This window comes from Bubalus bubalis, chromosome X (genome assembly GCF_019923935.1).
Source record: "Bubalus bubalis isolate 160015118507 breed Murrah chromosome X, NDDB_SH_1, whole genome shotgun sequence".
Classification (NCBI taxonomy): Eukaryota; Metazoa; Chordata; class Mammalia; order Artiodactyla; family Bovidae; genus Bubalus; species Bubalus bubalis.
Window position 1 is genome coordinate 109,232,606 of NC_059181.1, and position 16,196 is coordinate 109,248,801.

At 44.3% G+C, this 16,196-nt stretch overlaps 1 protein-coding gene across 6 annotated transcripts in view; it reads right to left on the reverse strand.

The window, feature by feature from the left end:
- MTM1 (myotubularin 1) overlaps positions 1-15,670 on the reverse strand; it is a 91,550-nt gene extending 75,880 nt beyond the window's left edge. For 2 of the 6 annotated variants that reach the window (XM_006059687.4, XM_006059686.4), the window contains exon 1: positions 15,555-15,659. The gene's annotated coding sequence lies outside the window, so the exon portion shown is untranslated. Of the gene's footprint in view, positions 1-8,683; positions 8,955-15,554 lie in introns of those variants that run through there. The other 4 variants (XM_044937609.2, XM_044937608.2, XM_025277394.3 and 1 more) reach the window with 3 other exon arrangements.
- Between the last annotated feature and the right edge of the window lie 526 nt (positions 15,671-16,196).

The following is a 16,196-nucleotide window of genomic DNA, read 5'->3' on the forward strand; positions in this document are numbered from 1 at the left end:
GGCTCCAGTGGCATGTGCGGTGGCCATGGAACAGAGTAACTTTGGAAACACTTCATAACTTGAAATTGGTATGCTGAAGCAACTATTAGGAAAGCCAGTTACCATCAGGTTAACTTTTTTTTTTTTTAACATGAAAAGGCAACCTAGTAAAACACACATACATTTAAACAGGTCATTAAATTCACCAATGGATTTTGTAACCACCAAATACCTGGCAGTAAACAAAGTTTTAAAATAGGAACAAGATCAAGTTCCCCATCCACCTGCCAATTCCCAAACTCATGCAGGAACCCAGCTGATCCATCTGCTCCATGACAGAACTGTATTTGGTTGAACTATTTCCCCCTGGGAGAAACTATTCCCCAAAAGTATATTTTCAATTTATAATTGAAAATGACCTTCTTACGCAAAAGTTAAAATGGTAATTGTTGAAGGTAAAACCCATATGAAGAGCCACAGCTATATCAGTGATGAAGGTGCCAGTTCAGAACACTGAATTTCCCACGGACCTTCCCAGACAGGACATCATTGACAATGAATCCAATGGGAATTAGCACTAGAGGGGAAGGATCAGAAAGAAACTGAAGAGCAGATGTGCAATTTCTAGAAAAACAAAGAGAGGAGAGAAGGTTGGAGATGACATCCTGCCATTCGGCCCAATTCCTTTCAAGCATGTTCACTGGGAGGAGAAGCAAGAGCTGTGTTGGCACCGGGTCTTTAGGTATCCACTTCATGACAGAGGACGGGTCTAACCGTGTACACACGTGCACCCACAACACACACATGCTTCATTTCTCTGTATACTGCATAAATTCCTAACATTTCACTTCTTGTGCTGTACAGTATTTACCTATTTGATGAAATTTTGCATCTCTCTGGTAGATCAGAGTTTCAAAATATGTGGAGAAGATGGATAATGGATGAAAATGGAAGCAATGCTACCATTTGAGATGAAATGAAATCCCAGGGTTGTCAACACTCTAATTCAAGCAGCAAGGGGGGGGAAGACAAAATAATGGATGGGTGTCTGGGGCTGCTGAAACAAAGTACCACAAACTGGATGCTTAAAACAGAAATTTCTTCCTGCATGGTTCTGAAGGCTACAAGTCTGCAATCAGGACATTGGCAGGACTGTGCCCTCCACCCTACCCCACCCCCAGAAGGCTCAAAGGCAGAAAGGAACCTTCTTTGCCCCCTCTAGCTTCTGCTGGGAGAAGGCAATGGCACCCCACTCCAGTACTCCTGCCTGGAAAATCCCATGGACGGAGGAACCTGGAAGGCTGCAGTCCGTGGGGTCGCTGAGGGTCGGGCATGACTGAGTGACTTCACTTTCACTTTTCACTTTCATGCATTGGAGAGGGAAATGACAACCCACTCCAATGTTCTTGCCTGGAGAATCTCAGGGACGGGGGAGCCTGGTGGGCTACTGTCTATGGGGCCGCACAGAGTCAGACACGACTGAAGTGACTTAGCAGCAGCAGCAGCTTCTGCTGGTTGCTGGTAATCTGGAGAATTGTTTTATATAATCAAGATTGCTGGGAGAAATATCAACAACCCCAGATACACCGATGATACCACTCTAATGGTAGAAAGTGAAGAGGAACTACAGAGCTTCTTGATGAGGGTGAAAGAAGACACTGAAAAAGCTGGCCTAAAATTCAACATTCAGAAAACTAAGATCATGGCATCTGGTCCCATCACTTCATGGCAAATAGATGGGGAAACAATGGAAACAGTGACAGACTGTATTTTCTTGGGCTCTAAAATCACTGTGGATGGTGACTGCAGCCATGAAATTAAAAGATGCTTGCTCCTTGGAAAGAAAGCTATGATCAACCTAGACAGCTTATTAAAAAGCAGAGATATCACTTTGCCAACAAAGGTACCTCTAGTCAAAACTATAGTTTTTCCAGTAGCCATGTACGGATGTGACAGTTGGACCATTAAGAAGGCTGAGCACTGAAGAATTGATGCTTTTTTTTTCTTTTTTTAATCTCTTTTTAAAAAATTAATTAATTAATTTTTTGGAGGCTAATTACTTTACAATATTGTATTGGTTTTGCCATACATTGACATGAATCTGCCACGGGTATACATGTATTCCCCATCTTTTGAACTGTGGTGCTGGATAAAACTCTTGAGAGTTCCTTAGACTGCGAGGAGATCAAACCAATCAATCCTAAAGGAAATCAACCCTGAATATTCATTGGAAGGACTGATGCTAAAACTGAAGCTCCAATACTCTGGCTACTTGATGCGAAGAGCTGACTCTTTGGAAAGACTTTCATGCTGGGAAAGATTGAGGGCACGAGAAGAAGGGGGTGACAGAGGATGAGATGGTTGGATGGCATCATTGACTCAACAGACTTGAGTTTGAGCGAACTCCAGGAGATAGTGAAGGACAGGAAAGCCTGGTGTGTTGCAGTCCATGGGGTCGCAAAGAGTTGGACATGACTTAGCAACTGAACAACAACAACAAAAACAACTCCAGGGCATGGTGAGAAATTCTAAAAAAAATGGAGATAAGTCTTCAAGGAACTAGCAACTGAGGTGGGAAGATGAATAAATATAAGACAAGTTAAACAGCAATATAGACAATGAATAGGTATAAGTTAAATACACAAAGCAAACTGGTTTCCATTTACTGATTATCTGCTATGTGCCAGGCACTGTTCTAAGCACAGATGAACTCCTTCAATACTGCCAACAACCTCATAAGCCAACTACTAATATTCCTTCATATGAAAACACCCAACCCTGAGAATAGGAAGGTTAAATGTGTCCACTAAAAACGTTTGCAGTTGGAAATTAAACCCAGGCAGCCTGGTCCTCGTCCCCACTATACCCACTAACAGATGTCTGTTGCTCTAAATTCTCTAACTGATGATCAAATTAAAAAATGAAAATGTTATGCCTCCTGCTTACACAGCTGAATAAAAAAATTTTTTTTGGAATTCCATTTCTATGTAATAAAATTTGATGGTCACAAAAAAGAACATTAGCCTTCATTTTAAGCATGATTAACCAACAGCAACTTCCCCCCCCCACACACACACACAAATCCATGTCTGTGAGACCCTGAGGCAGTATATTCCCTCTTGTTTATCTGCAGTAGTACTCTGTATCATGAAAGAGTCTTTTCAAACTATATTTAAAAAGAAGGACAAAGTTTAATGAGGGTTCAAAATGTCTATCAGAGCACATGTAGCTAGATGAGTTATTCTACAAAGTTGTCCCTTTGGATGGTATGCACTTATTCCAGCAACACAGTCACTATGAAAAATATTCTTCCAATTCTTTTGAAATTGCTTTTAGAGCTTAAAGCTACATAAGACATCATCTCATGAATTTTTACTATATCTCAATTTTTAAACAAAAAACAATGCTTCCCACAGCATGAGTGCCCATTCTCTTTAATAGAGCAGGCACAAAATGATTTTATCCTGAAGCCAAATGCCAAGTCCTTACTCACAGGATATTTTGTAAAAGTTGTCATGGTCTCTGAAGGCAATTCCAAAGAAGAGTTCCAAAAATGGGTTGGATAATTTTGATTTGTAGCTACCTGTCCCTTCTCTCAAGGGCTAGAAGAAAAAGCAGCAAGTGGGGTTTTCCAATGTTGCCTAGGGTCTCCCAATTGTTAAAAATGCTGGGCTTCATACTCCTTAATTAGTCCTAATTTATCAATACAAGGGCAGGTTGACCCTGAAAGTAAACAGAGATCAGCAGCAGGACTAGTAGCCTGGGCAACAGGCCTTTTGCCATAGTAGTTAAAGGAGTGTCTAAAGGGAATCTACAAAGACTGGCTTCATTAAAAAGCCTTGGAATTTCAGGAGAGACCTGCAGTTGTATATTATCATATGTGAAACAGATCGCCAGTCCAGGTTCGATGCGTGAGACAGGGTGCTCGGGGCTGGTGCACTGGGATGACCCAGAGGGACGGGATGGGGAGGGAGGTGGAAGGGGGGCTCAGGATGGGGACCACATGTACACCCGTGGCAGATTCATGTCAATGTATGGCAAAACCACTACAATACTGTAATTAGCCTCCAATTAAAATAAATAACTTAAAAAAAGAGAGAGACCTGTGGTGACTCAAAACATGGACAATGGTATCTTCCTACTAGGGGCAGTTACCTATTATTCCAGCCACAAATACAAGAGGCTATCCATCCCTGCTCTACACACACACACACACACACACACACACACACACACACACACTCTTCAAGAACTTGGCACTATTAGCAGGTAGAAAGCTTTGATAGATATAGAAGAAATAATCTAAGAAAAATGGCAGAAATAAGTCAAGGAGATGAAGAGGAACCAAAAGCAGTGTCAATAAAATGGTAAAGAAAGAAGGTAAAGAAATTCCAGTACACTAAAAATGACACGTATGAATCTGACACAGAATTGCCATGGCTTTTGAAGGAGCAATACAGTCGGCCCTCCATACCTGTGGATGCATAACCTACAGATATGGAGCGCTGATTATGCGACTTGAGTATCCACGGATTCTGACATTTACAATGGGTCCTGGAACCAAACCCCTGTGAATACTGAGGAATGATTGCATATGCTGCTGTACAGAAAAAAAAAAAGAATTCCCAAGCTCCAGTTGGAAATTCTACTATCAACACAAGGAGAAAAAGCTGGGTACTGATAGTTGATAAAAGTATGAATGTGATTTTATGTAGTCAACAGGGCTATTCTTGAGGTATACTATCTTCCTGAAGATTACATCTGAGACATAGCTTCTACAAACATAATTTAGCATCTAATAATGATTTTAAAAAAATCTCAGCAAACTAGGAATAGATAAGGTAACCTATGGAAAATCTATAATGAACTCTACTTAACGGTGAAAGATGCAATGTTTTCCCACTAAGTGTGGGAACAAGGCAGGGTTAGTTGCTCTTATTGCTTGCATTCAATATATTTTAGAGATCCTAGCAACTTTAATAAGACAAGAGAAAGAAATAAAAGATATAAAACGCTAGAAGGAAGAATTGAAATTGTGTTTGCAGATAACATGATCATTCATATAAAAAATCCTAAGAACACTACAGAAAAACTACTAGAACTAGTAAATTTACTAGAAAGTATGCTGGAAAATCCCATGGACGGAGGAGCCTGGTGGGCTGCAGTCCATGGGGTCGCTGAGAGTCTGACATGACTGAGCGACTTCACTTTCACTTTTCACTTTCATGCATTGGAGGAAGAAATGGCAACCCACTCCAGTGTTCTTGCCTGGAGAATCCCAGGGACGGGGGAGCCTGGTGGGCTGCCGTCTATGGGGTCGCACAGAGTCAGACATGACTGAAGCGACTTAGCAGCAGCAGCAGCATGCATGCATGATATAAGTCTGCATGATATACATTATCAACATTAAAAATTATATTTGTATCACTGAAAAGTGAAAGTGCTAGCCACTCAGTCATGTCCAACTCTTTGCAACCCCATGGACTGTAGCCCAGCAGGCTCCTCTGTCCATGGAATTCTCCAGGCAAGAATACTGGAGTGGGAAGCCATTCCCTTCTCCAGGGCATTTTCCCAATCCAGGGATTGAACCCAGGTCTCCTCACTGCAGACAGATTCTTTTTCATCTGGGCCACCAAGGAAGCCCCATTTGTATCATTAGCAATGAACAAATGAACACTGAAGTATAAAAATATCATCTGCATAAATAAAAATGAAATATTTAGGGATATATTTAACAAAATGTGCACAAGATCCATACACTGAAAACTATAAAGCACTGCTGAGAGAAATTAAAGGCCTAAATACATGGACAAACATATCATGCCCACAGATGGGAAGACTATGTCATCAATATTGATCCATAGATTCAACACAATCTCTATCAATTCCCAATAGGCTCTGTCATAGAACCAACAAGATGATTCTGAAATTTATATTAAAAAGCAAAGGACCAAGAATGGCCAAAATAATCTTGAGGGGTGGGAAATTAAAAAAGAACAAACTTGGAGTACTTCCACTACCCAATTTCCAGACTTGCAATACTTCAGTAATTAAGACTGTGTAGTTCTGGCCTAATATTAGACATAGAGATGAACGGAACAGTCCAGAATTAGATCCATCTTTTGGAGGTCCTAGGAATGGTCAATGGTCTAGTCTTTTACACAAATGATACTGGAACAATTTGACATTCATATGGAAATACGTGAATCTTGACCCTTACTTGAAACAACATACAAAATTAACTTGAAATGAAGCACATAAATATTAGTTTTATACTGTTGCATACAAACTTAGTAGCTGTAAACAACACGTTAATTTTCTCACGGTTTGTATGGGTGGTGGGTCAGAAGTCCAGGCATGTCTTAACTTCATCCTCTGCTCAAAAGTCTCAGAAGGCTGCATACTCAAGGGAAGCAATTACACAGGGTACAAACATGGCGGGGCAGCAATCGGGGGACCACCTTTGGGTCAACCTACCAAAACAGGTCTAAACAAAGAGCTAAAACCGCAAAAGTCTAGAGGGAGACACAGGGGGAAATCTTTGTGAACTTACATTAGGCAAAAGTTTTTTAGAGAACACAAAAAGCATAAACCATAAAAGAAAAAACCCAATAACTGGACTTCATCAAAATTAAAAATCTTTGCTCTTTCAAAGGCACAGCTAAGAAAATGGAACAGTAAACCACAGTCCAGGAGAAAATACTTGCAAATTACCTAATCAAGGCCTTGTATCCAAAATACATAAAGAACTAATGGACAATCCGATAAGAAACACGCAAAAGATCTGAGCAGACACTTCATCAAATAAGATATATGAATGGTCAAAAAGCACATGAAGACATACTCACCATCATTAGTCAATAGGAATATGCAAAATAAAACCTCAATGAGCTACTATTACACACCCACTGGAATGGCTGCAATTTAACAGGACAGACGATAACAAATGTTAGTGAAAATGTGACAAGCAGAACTCTCATACTTGACTCTGCCACTGGGATGGGAATGCAAAATGGCACAGACACTTTGGAGAACAGGGTGACAGTTTCCTATAAAGTACAAGAAAGTACCCTAAGCATATGGCCCAGCAATGCCACATTTAAGTGTTTGCACAAGACAAATGAAAACATGAATCCACACAAAGACTTGTAAGCAAATGCTCATGGCAACTTTACATTCATAATTGACAAAAACCATGAATTAACTCACATGTTCATGAACTAGTGAACAGACATATTGTTAAAGCCATACTATGGAATATACTTGGCAAAAGAAAGTCAAAACTGCTGATACACAATGAATGACAAAACGTGGATGAATATTAAAAGCTTTACACTAAATGAAAGAAGCCAGCCACACAGTGCTATCCATATAAACCCACCCTCAACACGCTTAAAAGAACTACTAATATTCAGACCACATTCTCTGACCATCATGCAGCTACCTTAGAAATCACTTCTAAAAATTTACCTAGAAAACATATGTGTAAATTAAAACACAAACTTCTAAACAACTCACAGGTGAATGAAATAATCACAATGGAAATCAGAATATATTAGAACTAAATAATAGTAAAAAGACTATGTTTTGAAACATCCAAGCAGCAAAATAAATCCAAAGAAAGAAGAAAGGATAAAATGTAGAGGAGAGAGATTTCCAGGGTATATTTTAAGTGAAGAAAGCAAGAGGCTGAAGAGTGTATGTAGTATGCTTTTTTGGTATAAGAAAAGGGAGGAAATGCAATGAGTGTGAGTGTGTCTGTGTATATGTATACGCATGCACACCAGCTCAAATTTGCAAAAGAAACATAGAAGAATGAACTAAAAACTAATAACATTGATTACAGTGGCTAGGAGAAACAGCATGCCTGGCAGGAGACATGAGTTAAAGGAAAGCTTTTCAGAATATACCTTGATATAAATTTGACTTTCAGATTATGCAGTTTCATTAAAGTTAATCAGAAAGAAGCTTGAGAATATAATTATGCTCATTCTTTTCTACACAGTGACAAACCTCATACTGCATAACCACAACCGACAAACCTTTGGTAAGACTCATCAAGAAAAAAAGCAGAAGACACAAGTAAACAAAATGAAGATTTAAGAATGAAAAGACAGACGTAACTACAGACATGGCAGCCAGTAAGTGGTAGTTTGAAACATTTCCACACCAAAGCACCAGGCACGGCTGGCTCTGGGGCAAGTTCTACTAAATATTCAAGGAACAAACAACTCCAATTTTATACAGTTTTCCAGAGACCAGAAAAGGGAATGCTCTCATTCACTTTATAAAGCTAGCAAAAAGGTACTAAACTAGGCAAAGACAGTAAAGCAAAATTAAAGCACAATCTCACTCACAAACACAGATGTAAAAATCCTGAAGAAAACATTACCAAACCAACCCAGCAATAAGAAATAATATCTATGCCAGCCATGCAAACCTGGTTAATGCTACCAAGTTATATGAGAAAATCCCTTAAGATAGACCATCACATCAACCTGTTTAAAGGGTTGGGGACAAATCATAAAGGCAGAAACGGGGGTTGATAAAACTCAACATCCATTTGCAGCAAACAACCCCTCCCCCCCCCCCGAAAAAAAAGGGCACTAGAAATGTGCCTACGCAAACCCTAAAGTCAACAAAACACTTTGTGGTGAAATTCAGAAAACATCGTGCCTTCTCAACTACAGATCCTGGGCCCCACCTCAAACCTATTGAATCAGAATCTCCAGGTTGGCTGCCAGGGAACGTGGAGTTTGGGAACCAGCCTCCAGTGATTCTGGAGCACAGGCTCCTCGGAGTCCCAGCGCAGCTGCCAGCATCCTTGTCACCTGCCTGTGAGAGGAAGCCCGTCCCTGTCCCCCAGAGTCAGAATCTGCACTTCAGCCCCAAGGCCGCTGGTTTTCGGCGCTAGAGAAGCTGGGGACAGCTGCTCTGGAGCTGAGTGGCCCGCCAGAATCTCCCAGAAGACTTTTTAAAAATGAGGAGGTCTGATCTCTATCACCCCTTGCCACCATCCCCATCAAATAAATCTGAATGTCTGGGTGGGGCCAGGGCATCAGGTCCTTAAGGCTCTCCAGGTGATTCTAATGAGCAGCCAGGGGGACAAACCATGGGGTGGCAGGCCCACAGCAAAAGGGAGCATTCATCTGGGGGCTCCGCTGAGCCAGAGGAGAGGCGTCCCTTGAGTCCTTTGAAGATGTCCCCAAGAAAGAAGCTTGCATTCCTCACCTCTGCCAACCACAACTTCTCAGTATAGCTTACCAAGCTGAGGCCGAGAGAGGAAGTCTTGGTAAAGAAGTGGGGATGTTGTGAGGATCTAAATGAGATCAGAAGAGCACACCAGGCAGAGGGCTCCGCACTGAGTACAGTGACCGTCAATGCAACTTACTACCCAGGCAGCGGAGGCTCCAACTGCTCTTCCGGCCTCAACAGCAAATTTGATGACATCATCAGCAAATCAAGGCCAAAATGTATCTCTCAAAGCTGCGCTGTCCAAAGCTGGAGCCACTGGCAAGCGGAGCTTGAAACATGGCTAGTCCAAACTGAGGCCTGCTGCAGATGTAAAATACATGCTGGATTTCGACAACTTCATGCAAATAAGATGAGGAGTGCATCTCACTGTCATACTGATTACATGTTGAAATAATATTTTGGACATATTGGGCTGAATAACATACATTATAAAATTGACTTCATCTGTCTTTTTTTGATGTGGCTACTAGGAAAACGGATGACACATGTGGCTTGAGTTATTTTTCAAATGAACAGCCTGGTCAGTCCCAAAGGATCAGGAAGCAAGCCGAGATGTGAACTGCCACTCAGACCACACTTCTCGAACTGTCATTTACATACAGATCAGCTGGGGGTCTTCTTCACCTGCAGATTCTGGTGGTGCAGGTCTGCGGGGGCCTAAGAGTTTGCATGTCTCCTAAGTTCCCAGGGGCAGGGGCATCAGAACAATTTTATCAACAAGGAAAAACTGTTTTGTGGAGCAGGCCTGATGGGAGGCTCTGGAGAAAGGATCATGTCACTTCAGAGTTGATAATAGCGAAGAAAGGAAATGGCCAGCAGGGTCACACTCAGCCTCAACTTGAAAAAATCAGTTGTTAGGCCTCACAGCAAGGGCTACAGAGAGGTGAGGGCCAGCTCCGACTGCCCTCCATCTGGGACTCCCACTTGCTCCGACAGACCCAGCAGCACTGCCTCGTGCGAGGCAACTCAGGACCGGGAAGCTCAAAATGGAACTCCAACTGGGGGCTCTTCTATCCTTCCTGCCACAGTGGCAAGGACCGCACCCTCCTGGGTGCACTGAAACTAAGTGCAAATCTTTCTTCTTTCTTCTCATGGTGATGCATGGATGGTACTGACCCATCTCGGCCAGGGGCACTGCTGCACAGTAGGGACATTTCCTCTTCCAGTCAAACAGCTGGCTGATTCCAGGCCTGCTGGAATGAACCCTGACAGCTCTGTCCCCACCTAAGTCATCCCAGGGCCACAAGGAACTTGAGGGTCATACAAGGGCATTGCAAGCCCCACCGCCTGATGCTAAGAATCCCCTTTATGACCCACCCCACCCCCTGAAGGTGAAAGCAGGACAGCCCGAGGGTTAGCCCATTGCACCGGGAGAGGCTCTGGGAAGCACACAGTGGCCTCCTTCTCACAAAACGCCCAAGGACAAGATAGCAACATGTAACAGTTACCACAAGCTGAAGAAAGGCATCCTGTGCAGCCAAGGTCTGAAGGCAGGGAACAAGAGCTGAATGAGTTACTTTTATTTTTACTTTCAATTATTACCCTTCAACTTCCCTTACTCCTCCCTACCCGCCCCCAGCGCTCCCCCCAACACATCAACGAGCAAAGCAAAAAAACAAACCTAAACTCAAACTGCCAGTGACAACAGTCCCCAAAGAAATGGGTGGGCAAACAACCCATGGGACCTCTCCCCCAACAGGACTCAGAGCTTTCTTATTCATTGGCTAATTGACCATGGAAAGAAAGACTAAGCAGGAGCTCCCTTTCATCTAGTACCAGTATCTTTAGACCAACAACAGAATTTTTTGAAATGAACACACCCCAACAATTCTAAGCTATGCACCCTTGTCCAGTTCAAGTCAAAGAACATTCACTAAACATCTCCTCCGTGCATGGGGCATGTTAGGGTTCTCTTGCCCAGAAAACTGTCTCCAACCTCAGCTTATGGAGTCATCTCAAGATACTGAGAAACATTCAAAGAGCATTTGGCCCCCATCCTGTTGGAAGGGAAGGTGCGGTGGACCTGGAGAGCAATGAGTCCCTGGATTGCTTCCAACCCGTGCCCCAGGAGTGGAGGAACTCGGCAGGGCATCAAGCTGAATTGAGAAGCTGAGGTAAGGTGTTGATTTGAAAAATGAAAGCCTTCCATTCTGAGACAGAAGAGGCAGGCAATATTCCCTGGTGCAGAGATGACCTCACTATTGCCCTGGGATTGTTGGTGACACAGCACTATGATTTTAGGAATCAACAAAATGGAAGCTCACACGGTGTACCAGGCTTCAGGTCCATCTGAGAGACTCAACAAAACACGTGCATGTTTCAGTGCTGACAGAAGTGGGCTTGGGCAAAGAGATCACACCCCCAGCGAGGATGCGCCAAGAACCAGAAGGATGCTGCCCTCTCACACCAGTTCTCCAAATAGCGATGGCTTACATAATACATGGATGCCATAATAATAATGGCCTACAGTCAGCAAAGGATGCTGATGCACACTGGCTCCCCTGAAGAGCTCTGGGATCTTGGTGGTGCAGGCTGCCTTAGCTCTATCTTACAAAGATGAGCCAACAACAGCGAGGAGAAAGGACTTGTCCAGTGTCACAGGGCTAAGAAGGGGCTTTCTACCATCTCCCACAGACACAAGGCTCCTTTACTCTTCCTTGCTCCTTGGGTAGAAATAGAAAGCACTAGTACATGATGCCAATTTTCTAAAGAGATGCCTGCCACATTCTTAAAAAGGATGCCACCCTCCTGGTGGTCCTGTGCATAAATCCACTGTAAACATTTAATATAAAAAACTTTCCTCTGACTACAGGATGACAACTGGATCTCACCTGACTAATGCCAACTTGGTCTCCTGGTCCTCTCTGGCTCTCAAAGCATAGGAATGGAAAGAAAACCTCTCTTATTCTATTCTTGTCTATAGCAACAAACAAAATATGGGCTCAAGTAATTTCTGAGTCCAAATAGTAAACAGAACTTTGGTGGGCAAGAACTGTGTGTGCTGCTGACAATGTCACCTTAAACTTAATGCTGGGGTCAACAATGAAATGCAGAAAAATGTCTAAAAAATCATGCTCATTGGATTTCCAAACATTTCATGAGACATGGCTAATATTTTTCTTCTTTAAAAGAAAGGAGTCCCACGTAGCTCAAGCCAGTAACAGTTAACATTTCTTGAGTGCCTACTACGTGTACGATGCTATTATAAGCATCTCATATACCTTATCCTGCAGGCCTGCCAACAACCCTGGGAGGAAGGGACTACTGTTACTATCTTCATTTTACAGATAAGGAAGCTGAGGCACAGAGGTAAGGAGCTCACTTGAAGTTACAAAGCCAATAGTACAGCCAGGACCCAAATCCTGAGTCAACACCTTAAAGGCGAACAACAGGGGCTGTCCCCTATCTGCCAAAAAGGAATAATGAACCGAGAAACTAGAAAATAAAGAAAGCAGAACTTCAAAGAGGTCAGAAACAGGGAAGGGCAATTACTAGCTAGTAATGAAAACAACCTCTTATTCTTTTATAAAGTTGAAAAAACTTTAGAAATAACGAGAAACTCTGGCCTTTTGAAATCCTTGGCCACCACTTCAGATTGTCACAGAAGCCTTGAAGAGGCTCCGCTTTCTCCTTATTTTGCAGTCCTCAATAAGACCGAGAACCCCATGTTCTTTCAGTGTTTTTTAAAGTAACTACATTTTGTTAATCCTCTCATTTAGGAACAAAGAATATTGGCATATTTTTTGGTAACTTTAATGATTTTTTGGAACCTGTAAAAATGAAAACATTTACTTTGACGCCACTGAACATACAGAAAAGGAAAGAACTGAGAGGGTACTAAGCAGATGAACTTTGTTAAGTTACCATTTTATTGGCACTCTTCTTCTGAGGAAGTTGGGTGCCTCTTGACTCTAGAGCTAATTTCAAAATGAACTAGTTTCTTTACTAAGCACAACACAAGGATTGAGGTCTTCTTCCCAAGGTAGGTTCCCAGTACAAACCAGCATGCAGGAAGAGATAGCTGTGTCAGGTAGCTCCCAACCAGCAGACACTGGCATAGGGTTAACACCCAACCCTTACCTCAGTCAGCAGGGCCTTTCGTAGCAGGAGTGAGGCAGCTACTGAGACAATGAAGGATTAGAAGCTCACTTCCCTGGGTGTTTGAAACCACTTACTATTTGCCTGGGGTGGGGCGGAGGGAATGCAAGTAAAAATGAGGCTGTGACAAACTTACCATCCGAGAGGCAATCGCTGGAGAAATGATGACCTCCCAAAGGATCTCCTGGATTCAGACAGATTTACTTTTGGATATGGTGATTTGCTTTAATGGAGCAGCAGCTGACCATCTAACACTAGCAATGCTAAGTAATACCCAACCCCCTTACAAGCATGCTGGCCTACTAGATGGTCATCTTAGAGTTTCAGAGCTCTGTTCTTCCTCACAGTGCTCATCTCTGTTGGAAAATATATCATTGTTTATTTTTTTATTGTCTGCTTCCCCACACAGCAGCTCTGGAAGGCAGGGACCTTGTCAGTGGCGCTGTCTGTTATCTTCCTAGCACTCAGGACTTTACAGGCACTGCATGGGCATTCTGAGTTTAATGAATGAAACCAATGACAGCTTGATAATCAATACAACTTCTAACTTTAAGGTAAGGAGACCAATGGTTACTGGACTTACTAGACTCTAGTAAGTCATACTAGACTTGACCATGAATGCATGGTCAGCTAAGTCAGTCATCTCAGTCGTGTCCAACTCTGCGACCTCATGGACTCCTCTGTCCATGGAGTTCTCCAGGCAAGAATATTGGAGTGGGTCGCCATGCCCTCTTCCAGGGGATCTTCCTGACACAGGGACTGAACTTGCATCTCATGTCTCCTGTATTGGCAGCGGGTTCTATACCACTAGTGCCACCTGGGAAGCCCCAGACTTGACCATACTAGACTCTAAAAGCCTCCTCGAATGCTCTCCACTTTCAAGTACCTCGAGAAACTGTTACACACTGGCAGGATCTCTGGTTTGAACTTACTCCATGCTGTGGAATCTCTTGACGCTACGCTGGGTTTTGTGAAACAGTCAAAAAGTCATTCAGAGTCAAATCTAGTGAACAAGTGATCATGCCCAATATATATGTTGGGTGAAAAAGAAAATGTGTCTATAAAAGAAGCCTTAAGAGTCTGGTAAACTGGTTTTGAAGGCAATTCAAAAAAATGGTTTGAACTACAGCAAAGTCGCTGGCTCAGTCTCCATAGACTCTAGGGTGGATACTTCACAAAGAACAAAACTGAGCTGTGATAAAAGCCACCCAGGCTAGAGAGATGCTATGATGCCCCCAGAAACCTGACTTGTAATATAAACTTTGCCATTAATTTTGCCACGTTAGTTAACCTCTCTGGGCTTTAGCCTCCCTATCGAGCAAACAAGTGAAGTATACACACTTAAAGGTCCTAGTCAATTCTAATATACCCTGATTCCATTCTTGTGCAGGTCTACTATGTCTGTTTAAAAACCAGTCTCAATCCACTTCGCTTCATACTTTGCATGCCTCTATAAAGCCCGTGATTTAGTTTTTGCAGCAAACTGATTTCATATTTGCTTAGGCAAAAACTAAAATTAGTTTTCACTTCCTGAGCGCAGCAAGACAGTTAAGGGAGGCCACTCGGCAAAGGGCGCTTGCAATCGTGCCTGTATATACTTCCGACTGCGTATCAGGGAACTAACCGTTTGCTCCTCAAATCTCCCGTCAACTGTTGCAAAAGCAGATAAAGCTCCCGTGTGTGACACAGAAACACCAGTCGGGAGCGCCGATCAAGGCTTCGCGGACAGTGCCGGCCGGCGGCCCCTCCGCCGGACCCACGGGGGATGAGGCAGGGAGGCATCCGCCCCGCCCGGAGGGTCAGGGCGAGGACCAGCCGCGGCGCGTCGCGGGGGAGGCAGGGCGGCTGCCCAGCCCGTTTGCCGCCCCGGGACGGGGAAGCAAAGTCCGGGCAGCGGCCGCGACGCCCCCACTCCCCCACCCTCCCGGCCCGCCTGCCCGATTCCTGTCCCGACCTTCGCCCGCTGCCAGCCCGGGACCTTGGGCAGGGAGAACGAGAGAAGCCGGAGGCACCTGCCTGCTGCTCCCCGGCCCCAGCCCTGGCTGGCCGGGACAGCGAAGGCACTCGGGCTAACCGCCCCCCTCCACCCACTCCTGAGGGTGCTTCAAGGCCCCGTGGGACCTGCCGGCCCCAGGAGTCACAACTTCGTCCTCCCTGTCCCACCACCACGGCTTCCCGCAGTACCCGGCTCCGAGCCAGGCCAGCCGCGAGCGCGCACCCACCTCGGGGTCCAGGCGCCACCGCCGTTGCCAGGCTGCTCGGCTCCCGGGCCCTGCTCCGCCCCCTCCAGGCCCCGCCCCCTGCGGCCTCCCCGCCCTTGGCCACCGCCCGCCGCCCTCCTCCGCGAGCCGGTTGGTGGGCGTGCGTCACGTGCCAGGGGCGGGGCCGGCAGAGGGAGCCGGCTAAGCCCGAGGACCCGCCCCTGTTCGCCCAGGAGGCTGCTGGGAAACCCTCTTTGAGGGGCCCGGCGAGTGGAAGCAGCTGGGAGTTGTAGTTCTAAATACAGTACCGGGAATGGGCGGGACCAAGATGCTAGGGGCCACCCTGTTAGAAGAAGTTGGGCTAGACTCCGAGCGGAGGCTGTTGGGTAGTGTAGTCCCAGAATTTTTCTCTGCGTCTCGCTGTTTTTCCCCAGTAAAGGGGAAATTCAGAGAGAAAACTTCTCTAGATAAAACTTCTGCGGGCGTCGCTAAACTGAGCTTTTTGGGGACTCAGGGTTGGCTGTGTGAAGCTGAGATCCTATAAAGGAAAAATATTTCACTGACTGTGGTGTCCTTCATGCCACGCCAGCACCTTTCCAAGAACTCTCTAGAGACAAAGTGAAATGAAACATTTCAGGACAAAGTTCCCTCTACTTTTTTGAG